This window comes from Podarcis bocagei (genome assembly GCF_964188305.1).
Source record: "Podarcis bocagei genome assembly, chromosome: W".
In the NCBI taxonomy this organism is placed as follows: domain Eukaryota; kingdom Metazoa; phylum Chordata; class Lepidosauria; order Squamata; family Lacertidae; genus Podarcis; species Podarcis bocagei.
The window spans coordinates 91787059-91796001 of record NC_138131.1 but is presented as its reverse complement, the minus strand read 5'-3'; the positions used below and the strand labels follow the sequence as shown (position 1 = coordinate 91796001).

At 40.0% G+C, this 8943-nt stretch overlaps 1 long non-coding RNA gene across 1 annotated transcript in view; it reads right to left on the bottom strand.

The window, feature by feature from the left end:
• Nucleotides 1–577: 577 nt before the first annotated feature.
• The window catches only part of LOC308577997, a 33089-nt gene continuing 24723 nt past the window's right edge, over nucleotides 578–8943 (bottom strand). Inside the window, exons 2-4 of the long non-coding RNA XR_014003807.1 lie at nucleotides 5176–5278; nucleotides 4787–4860; nucleotides 578–711 (exon numbers count right to left, since the gene is read on the bottom strand). This is a non-coding gene — a long non-coding RNA (uncharacterized lncRNA). The remainder of the gene's footprint in view (nucleotides 712–4786; nucleotides 4861–5175; nucleotides 5279–8943) is intronic.

Here is an 8943-nt window from a genome sequence, read left to right as displayed (position 1 = left end):
TTGAATGCTGCACTTTGCAAACAGGTGTTTTAACTACCTATGTGTTCTTTCCTGCTTTGTTGTTTATTGACAGCTGGACTGTATAACTCTATTGTGTTTTTTTATTGGCACTATATTCCTCTTCAGGATTATTTTGTATGAGATAAGTTGATAAAAGGAAACATAGTTAAGCACACAGGAGCTGAGAATGAAGAGCCATTTTGAGTTCAGGCACATCATGGATTGTAAATAGAATACAAGGCCAGCCCCCTACATGGCTTCACTGGCAAACCTGGTCATGCCTCAGCAAGATTTTTAATGTTTCTAAATGGCACGGTATCAAAAAGGAAAGATGGTAAGGTTTACATAGTACAGGCCCATACCTTAGCCTGAAACAAATGCCAACTGATGCACACATGTAAATTTTAAACATGAGGTCCTACACCTTTTCTTCTTTTAGAGGAAGAGTAGCAGGGGGAGCCCAGGCAGATTAGCAGGATATAAAAAATAAAATAAAAGTATTACACACAATTTGTTACCTGTACTTGCTGTGTCTTTGAAGAAAACGCAACATTAAATACAAAATATGAAGACGTACATTAAATTCCTCCCGAAACAACTTTCCATCATCAGCTGCTCTTATCCGTATTTCATGTTCCAGATGTTCCACTGGAATAGGAAAATACTTTTTTGGGCCAGAAGGAGACCTTCTGAGAAGCATCTGTTGTTCTGCTGGATAGAATGCCAACATAATATATATTATTACATATGGTATGAATAATGACACTGCAGTTCAAATGTTCATTTAGAATCCCCTGCTCACCAAAAGAAGAAGATGGGTGCTGGCTTTTAAAAAGATAATGTGTAAAAAGAGTCTAGTAATGCTAAGGAAGAATTTAATCTTCAACTCTCAGGTGTGTTCCTAAGATGATGATTTGGGAGGGGGTTGGGGTGGATGAAAGCTTCACCAATAGGAGCTGTGGTGGGTGGGGAGACTGGGAAATTGGGGACAGACAGTGGGTGGAATAGAAACACATCAAACTCAAGCAATGTGTACAATACTGTACTGTGCAAATTTGACTTGAAACACAGCGGGGGGGGGGGGATCTCACTACGTTTTTAGCCAGCATGCTCATAATTAACAGTGAATATCAATGGAGTATTTAGCTGAGAGGAGGGATGTACCTTTAATCCTCTTAAAATACAGAGCAAACCTTTACAATTCCAAAATGGAAACACTTACCATACTTTACACAAGTAAAAATAAATAAATCAAACAGTAAACACTAGGCATAAAAGCATACAAAGGGGAGCTGATGAAAACAAAAGCCTCACAATAACAGCGGGGAAAAGGATGAGACACTGTTGAAAGAGAAGTTTGTCAGTAGAAGCTGCTGGTTTGTTACTTTGTGGTTTTATTTTATAATTTTAATGTACCGTATTGTTCCATCTATAAGACGGAATTTTGGAGGACTCAGATTTAAGAAAATGGGGAAAGATGTATCCGTGTATAAGACACCCCCTAATTTTTGACATTTTAAAGGGGAAAAACCTAGTCTTATATACAGAAAAATATGGTAAATTGTACTTGTTTTAACTATGTTGTATCACCTGACTTCAGATCATTTGGTGCTGGGTGGGCTATAAGTTCTAAGAAGAAAGAAAGGAAAAAAATATCCCATAGCAGGAATATTAGTGCCAAAGCAAAAAAAAAAAAAGGGGGGGGGGTTCCTTTCTGGGATGGGAGGGACTGAAGGGAAGGGAATCACACATCTGAACAGTTTAGATGCTTCAGTTTAGTAATTCTGAACTCATAGCTGAATGAGCTCAATTTCACAATGAGCTCTTCTGAAGGGAAGCCCCACATCTAGAAACACCCACCAATATTTATTCTGCTGAATCTGACAAGCTGACTATTGTGTCATTCATTTTTAACGCTTTCAATATGTTGTAGTGGTTAGAGCATTGGAGTAGAACCTGGAAGACCAGGGGTCAAATCCCCACTCAGCCATGAAGCTCACTATGTAACCTCGGAGCCAGCCACCATCTCTCTCAGCCTAGCCTACATCACAGGTTTGGGGGAGGATAAATTGGGAAGGGGAGAACAACATATATCACATTGGGCTCACTGGAGGAAAGCAGGACTATGTGTTAAATAAATACGTACACAATAAAAGACATTTAATTCTCCAGACGACTGCCGTATATATTGGTTTTGTAAAAATACGCACAGCATTTGAAAAAATGAGCATTAATACAAGCTGTAATGAAGAAAAGGCATGAAACAATTTAGCTGTGATTCCTGCATGACAGGGGGTTGGACTATATGACCCTTGGGGTCCCTTCCAACAATTCTATGATTCCCCCTCTTTTTGTTTCCTTATTATATGTTTCTGCTATAGGTCTGCTATAACAGCTGGATGGTGTATTCTTGTGTAACACTTACTATGCCTATACAGTGGTACCTCGGTTTAAGAACAGTCCGGTTTAAGAACAATTTGGTTTACAAACTCCGCAAAACCGAAAATAGTGTCTTGGTTTGAGAACTTTACCTCAGTCTAAGAACGGAATCCGAACGGTGGAAGGGCATCAGTGGTGGGAGGCCTCATTAGGGAAAGCGCGCCTCGGTTTAAGAACAGTTTTGATTTAAGAACGACTTCCAGAACGGATTAAGTTCGTAAGCCGAGGTACCACTGTATTTCTATTAATGTATTTGTATTTATTTATACATAAAATCAGGTGCAGCTCAGTGGTCAGTAATGTAAATTGTGAGTCTAGCCAACCAGTTTAAGGATTAAACTCAGCTATAAACCAGCTGCGCCTGGGCAAGCTCATAGCCCCTTGCCCATGAAATGGAAATTTACAATACAGGACTATTGAAAGAATGACGGGTTGAAGCCCGAGTTGCCCTCAGTATGCCTCTGAATGCAAGGCTGCTGGGAATAAAAAATGGGGGACATGCTGTTACATCCAGCTTGTGAACTTCCTATAGGCTTCTGCTTGACCCCCGTGAGCCCAGGATGCTGGACTAGATGGGCGTTTGGCCTGATTCTGAAAGGCTGTTCTTACGACCTTACGACAGAGGGCCTTCTTGGTAGTGGCACCTGCCCTGTGGAATGTGAAGGAAATAAGCAGCTATCTTATCTTTAAAAGACATCTGAAGGCAGCCCTGTTTAGGGAAGCTTTTAATATTTAATGCTGTATTGTTTTTAACACTCGATTGGAAGCTGCCCAGAGTGGCTGGGGAAACTCAGCCAGATGGGCGGGGTATAAATAATAAATTATTATTATTATTATTATTATTATTATTATTATTATTCACAAGAGAGACTGTAACCTAGTATAAACTCCCACTGGAAGAACGGGGAGGGGGTGAGGTGGGGGGGGAGCAGAGATTTTTGCCAGCTTCACCTTCTTCCTGCATTCCTCCAAGCAATCTCATGTGTTTCAAAGAGCCTGAAACCTTTGAGAGCAGATTCTCAGTGGGAACTGGCAGTTCCAGGGAAAAGGACAAAATAGTAACTTCCTCCTTCCACTCACAGGAGTGCCCTAGTTCTGCTCACCGAGTTTCTGGATCCAAGCCACTGAGAGTTAAACTACACAAATGTCACATGTGGCTGCCTCTTGCTTTTCATTCACAGGGGAAGGGGTATTATTGGGGACACAGCATACCTGGAGTAAGGCATGTTCCATCCTTCCTTAGCTACAATGGACTATAATCGCATATTTTATTTTATTTTATTTATTTATTTTTAAAAACTAAGCCTTGAAATTTTGTGAGCAAGGGGCACACTACGGGTGTTGGGGTGTTATATCTGGAAAGCAAAATACTTGCTTAACCAACCCGCTATAATTCCAGTTACAAACTGTAGTTTCACACCAAGAGAATGTTTCTCACAGCACAATCACAGCACAGCAACACAGAAGCAAGTCCTGTTAAGTTTGGTAGGACCTTGGTCACATTCACGCCATACACTGAAAACACATGACTTCCCCCAAATAATCTTGGGAGCTGCAGTTTGCTGAGGTCTCTGAAGTTCACATGATTCTTTGGGGAAAGCCAAGTGATTTAAAGGATGTGACCTTACTTCAGGTAAGTGTGTACAGGATTGCAGTCTTAAGTGCCCTGAACACTTGGAATGCAATATCTAATTGATAGGTATTAGCAACATCACACTGGTTTTGATCTAGGGCAGAGATAAAGATGCTTAAGAGCCACTACTTTTAAACAAAAGTATTATTCAATAGCTGCAACTTTCTGCAAGTCCAGTTCATGGCTCTGTTTCAAGGCTTTTTTAAATACATGAAATAAAAACATCCAGTTCACTCAGCTGGGTTGTACAGTGATTTCTGTCTCCTTCACAAATGAATAGGTATGATACACATGTTTTAAAACTACTGTTTCTCACATTCACAAAACATTCTTGTGTAATTATTTCTTTAAAATATTTATATACCCTTCTTCAAACCTAATTTTAGGACAAGGTATACTTAAGATCTCTCGGTTCTATACCTAACATTTATAATATGTAAAAAGTGGCCCAAGTCTAACTAGACTTTAAATATAAATATATTCAATTTCCAGTCTTTGTCTTGGATCCTACACCCTGTTATAGATAGAAACTTGTAAGCAGCATATTACTACAAAAGCGAAAGTTGCTTTAAAAAGTAAAGAAAGTTTTAAAATAAAAACAACAACTAACAGTAACAAACATTTCAGTAACCAAACATTTACATTCAGCATTATATTTACCACTTTAAAAAACCTAAGATTTTCAATATTAAGTAAATCAAATTTATATTTTACCTTGCTCTTCTAAGATTCCATTCGGTATTTTTTTATCACTTGAAGTCACCACTGCTTTTCTGTGTTTCCTGAACCTTAATAATTATAATAAGATAAATTTAGGGGGATAGTGCAGATCTGTTGTGAATAAATAAGTTACCTGTTTACGTATAATACTGCAGCTTGTCTCACAAACCATGTAATTCTGGAAAAACTCTTTCTAATCATCTTCCGTTTGTAAAAGCTTCAGATGGTGGAGAGAAACAGTGTGTGTAACATCCTCCGCTGCCCTCGCTAATGTGGGTGAGTGCAGCCAGCACAGCTGCACGCAACACACTTTCATTTCCTCATTAGATCACATGGAAACAAGACAGAACTAGTTCCAAGCTAAGCGTCTGATGTCTGCTTACCTGAAGAAATAGCCAGCTAAAAGGATCAGAATTATAAACACCAGAATCAGGATCAGCATTGAAGTCAACAGATGTGGCGGTGGACTGTTTTCTTTTGGAGGGCCTAGGAGTTTAAAAAGAGAAGTAAGAAGTGGGGAAACAACGAATTTCTTAATCTCTAACAGATAAAATCGCATACACACAGTTCCTACTTAACAAATTACTTAACACGAATTAGCCACATAGCATTTTGAGCAAGTTATAATCTCTTTTGAAGTTCTTGGCTAGAAATGAGAATCCTGACAGCAACAATTCCCTTGTCACTTCCAAAATAGTTTTGCCATACAGCTATTTGCTTCTTTGTTGTCAGACAACGCCATCAAACCATAAATGGCCTTCATGTACCCTTCTGAGCTTTGTGGAATATTTGACCACCAGGAACAGGTGGATGCCAACTGATTTTCATCCTAAACTTAAAAGGGCAGTAAGTTTTCCCCACTCACAAACCACCACCAGTTCTTACTTCCTCATCAACAATCTCTGCTAACGTGCTACACCATGGGTAGGCCAACTAAGGCCCGGGGCCCGGATCCAGCCCAATAGCCTTCTAAATCCGGCCCCCAGACGGTCCGGGAATCAGCGTGTTTTTACATGAGTAGAATGTGTGCTTTTATTTAAAATGCATCCCTGGGTTGTTTGTGGGGCCTGCCTGGTGTTTTTACATGGGTAGAATGTGTGCTTTTATTTAAAATGCATCTCTGGGTTGTTTGCGGGGCATAGGAATTTGTTTATTATTATTTTTTCAAAATATAGTCCGGCCCCCCACAAGGTCTGAGGGACAGTGGACCGACCCCCTGCTGAAAAAGTTTGCTGACCCCTGTGCTACACTGAATCTGGAACTTTGTGGTACCAGGAATTAAATACATATTTGTGGGAATGTACCATGGAATATGTCAGGGCTTTGCATCTGTTATCTCTTTGACAAGAGCTAGGTGAGAAATGGAAGAGGGAGAAGTTTAAAACAGTCACTTTCCCCCTTTCAGTGTTCCTGTCTTCTCGTTGTACTCAAACAGGGACACAAGTTTAAGTAAATTGGGGGTAGAGCCACCCCGAGATGAAAACTGTGGATTTAAACAATGCCACAGGTTTAAGCAAAGCAGGTATGGAGCGAAGCTGAACTTTTTTAAATTAAGAAAACCCAGACAAGTCAGTTTTAACAAGGAAAATAGCAGAGATGGGCACAACTCCAACCCTCTTTTAAATTGCCATTTCCTCACCCCTGCTCACTCTACTCAAACTTTTGCCATGGTTTTAAGCCATCACTTTTTCTTTTCAGTTTTCCTTCCACTGTGCTTTAGAAGAAGAAGAAGAGTTTGGATTTGATATCCCGCCTTTCACTCCCCTTCAGGAGTCTCAAAGCGGCTAACAATCTCCTTTCCCTTCCTCCCCCACAACAAACACTCTGTGAGGTGAGTGGGGCTGAGAGACTTCAAAGAAGTGTGACTGGCCCAAGGTCACCCAGCAGCTGCATGTGGAGGAGCGGAGACGCGAACCCGGTTACCCAGATTACGTGACTACCGCTCTTAACCACTACACCACACTGGCTCTCTCAAACCTCTGCTGTTTAAAACCAAATGCAAATGAAGAAGGGATAATATAAGGTGAAAAAATGTGTGTTGACATTAGGCATATAAAAATACTCGGAGTAATAATCTTAGAAAATACCAACATCATATTTCAGAGGGAGGAAGAAAGAAAAGATGGCCGATGAGATATGAGAGATAAAAAAGTGTATAGTCATAACATTTTTGTTTTTACAATAATACTGAGACGACAGGCATTCCTTATGTAGAAACAAAAGTATTATTGTCTGCTGAATCCTTAGGGCTTTTCAGACACAGAACCACCCTAAATATTTAGTTCCAGAAGCTTTAATTACAGATTTCTTCTATTTATAATGAAATACTTTTTCTATCCAATGCCATCCATTGCAACAAAACTAATAAATACCCATAGGACTAAGCATACTTCATTCTGCCTCATAACCTAGAGGAATCCAAACTAATTATTTTACTTTAATTGATAAGGTTCCCCCCTCTTTTCCCCACCCATTGTTTCCTTCTCACAGCTTCTGAACTTTAAATAGAGCAGCAGATCTCCTTACATGGAACACACGAGATTGTGCATGTGCAACAGACTTTTGCTGAACAACAACTCTCTTGCAAAGCACAACAGCGGTTCACAACATAAAAACACAGAATACATAATAAAAATTAGAACAAACCAATAAAACCCCTCCCCCAAATACGTTTAAAAAGACATAGCAAGTTAATCAGTCAAACGTCTGGTTAAAGGGAAACATTTTTGCCTGGTGCCTAAATATATGTAATGAAGACATCAGACGAACGTCCCTGGGGAAAGCATTCCAGAAACGGGGATCCGTCACTGAAAAGGCCTGCTCTTGTATCATCACCCTCTGGACCTCTCGGGGAGCAGGCACATGAGAAAGGCCTCAGATGATGGTTGTAGGGTCTGTGTTAATTCATATGGGGACAGGTGGTCCTTAATATCAGAACTTGGAGAAGCTTATCATAAGCTTGAGATCATTCATACTACTCTTTAGCAAAAGTGCAGATGACAAAGTTGTGTGCTCTGGATGGGATTTAGATTTAGATAATTTTATTGTCATTGTCCGTATATACACAGTATACACAACAACGAAAATCAAACACCCACCCAAAGACCGGGTTCACATATACATTTGCACGTATCTCCGAACTCTCATCTATTTAGACATAATCTATAAAACATACATAATCCAGAATATAGCATGACCTATTAAAAACATAACATAACCTAAAACCTATCTCATTCCTTCCACTCCCTACTTACTAAACCTTGCAACTGGCCCTGAGATCATTATTTAGTGCAATCAGAGCTCTTGGATAGAAACTATTCAGAAGGCGTGTGGTTCGTGTTTTCATTGTCCTATATCTTCTGCCCGAAGGCAATAGTTCAAAGAAGTTGTGAGCAGGGTGGGTGGGATCTCTCAGAATATTATGTGACTTCTTCAAGATGCGAGACGTGAAGATCTCATCCAGGGTTGGTAGTCGGAGCCCAATAACGTTCTGGGCAATTTTAATTGTTCGCTGTAAAGCTTTTTTATCCGTTTCAGAGCTGCTCCCATACCACGATAATATACTATAGGTTAGGACACTCTCGATGGTACTATGATAATAGGACAGGAGTAGGTGCTGGGATAGATTCAGTCCCCTGAGCATTCTCAGGAAATACAACCTCCCCTGCACCTTCCTCACAACCATATTAACATTTGCAGTCCATGAGAGGTCCTCCGAGATATAAATGCCCAGGTATTTAAAACTACCAACCCTCTCCACTTCCTCGCCATTTATGTGCAATGGTAACAATACACTTTTCTTTCTCCTAAAGTCAATTATGAGTTCTTTGGTTTTTTTGGTGTTAAGCATAAGATTATTTTCTTTACACCATTGAATTAACCCCTGTACTTCTTTCCTATAAGCAGTCTCATCGTTCTCACTGATGAGCCCCACCACTGTTGTATCATCCGCAAATTTGATGATTGTGTTGGACTTATACAGTGGGGTGCAAACAAATGTGTACAGAGAATAGAGAAAGGGACTTAGCACGCATCCCTGAGGGGCTCCTGTGCTTAATACTAGAGTAGAAGAATAGTAAGGTCCCATTCTCACTGTCTGCGGCCTATCAGTCAGGAAATTCCTTACCCAGAGACAGATCTTCTGATGTATA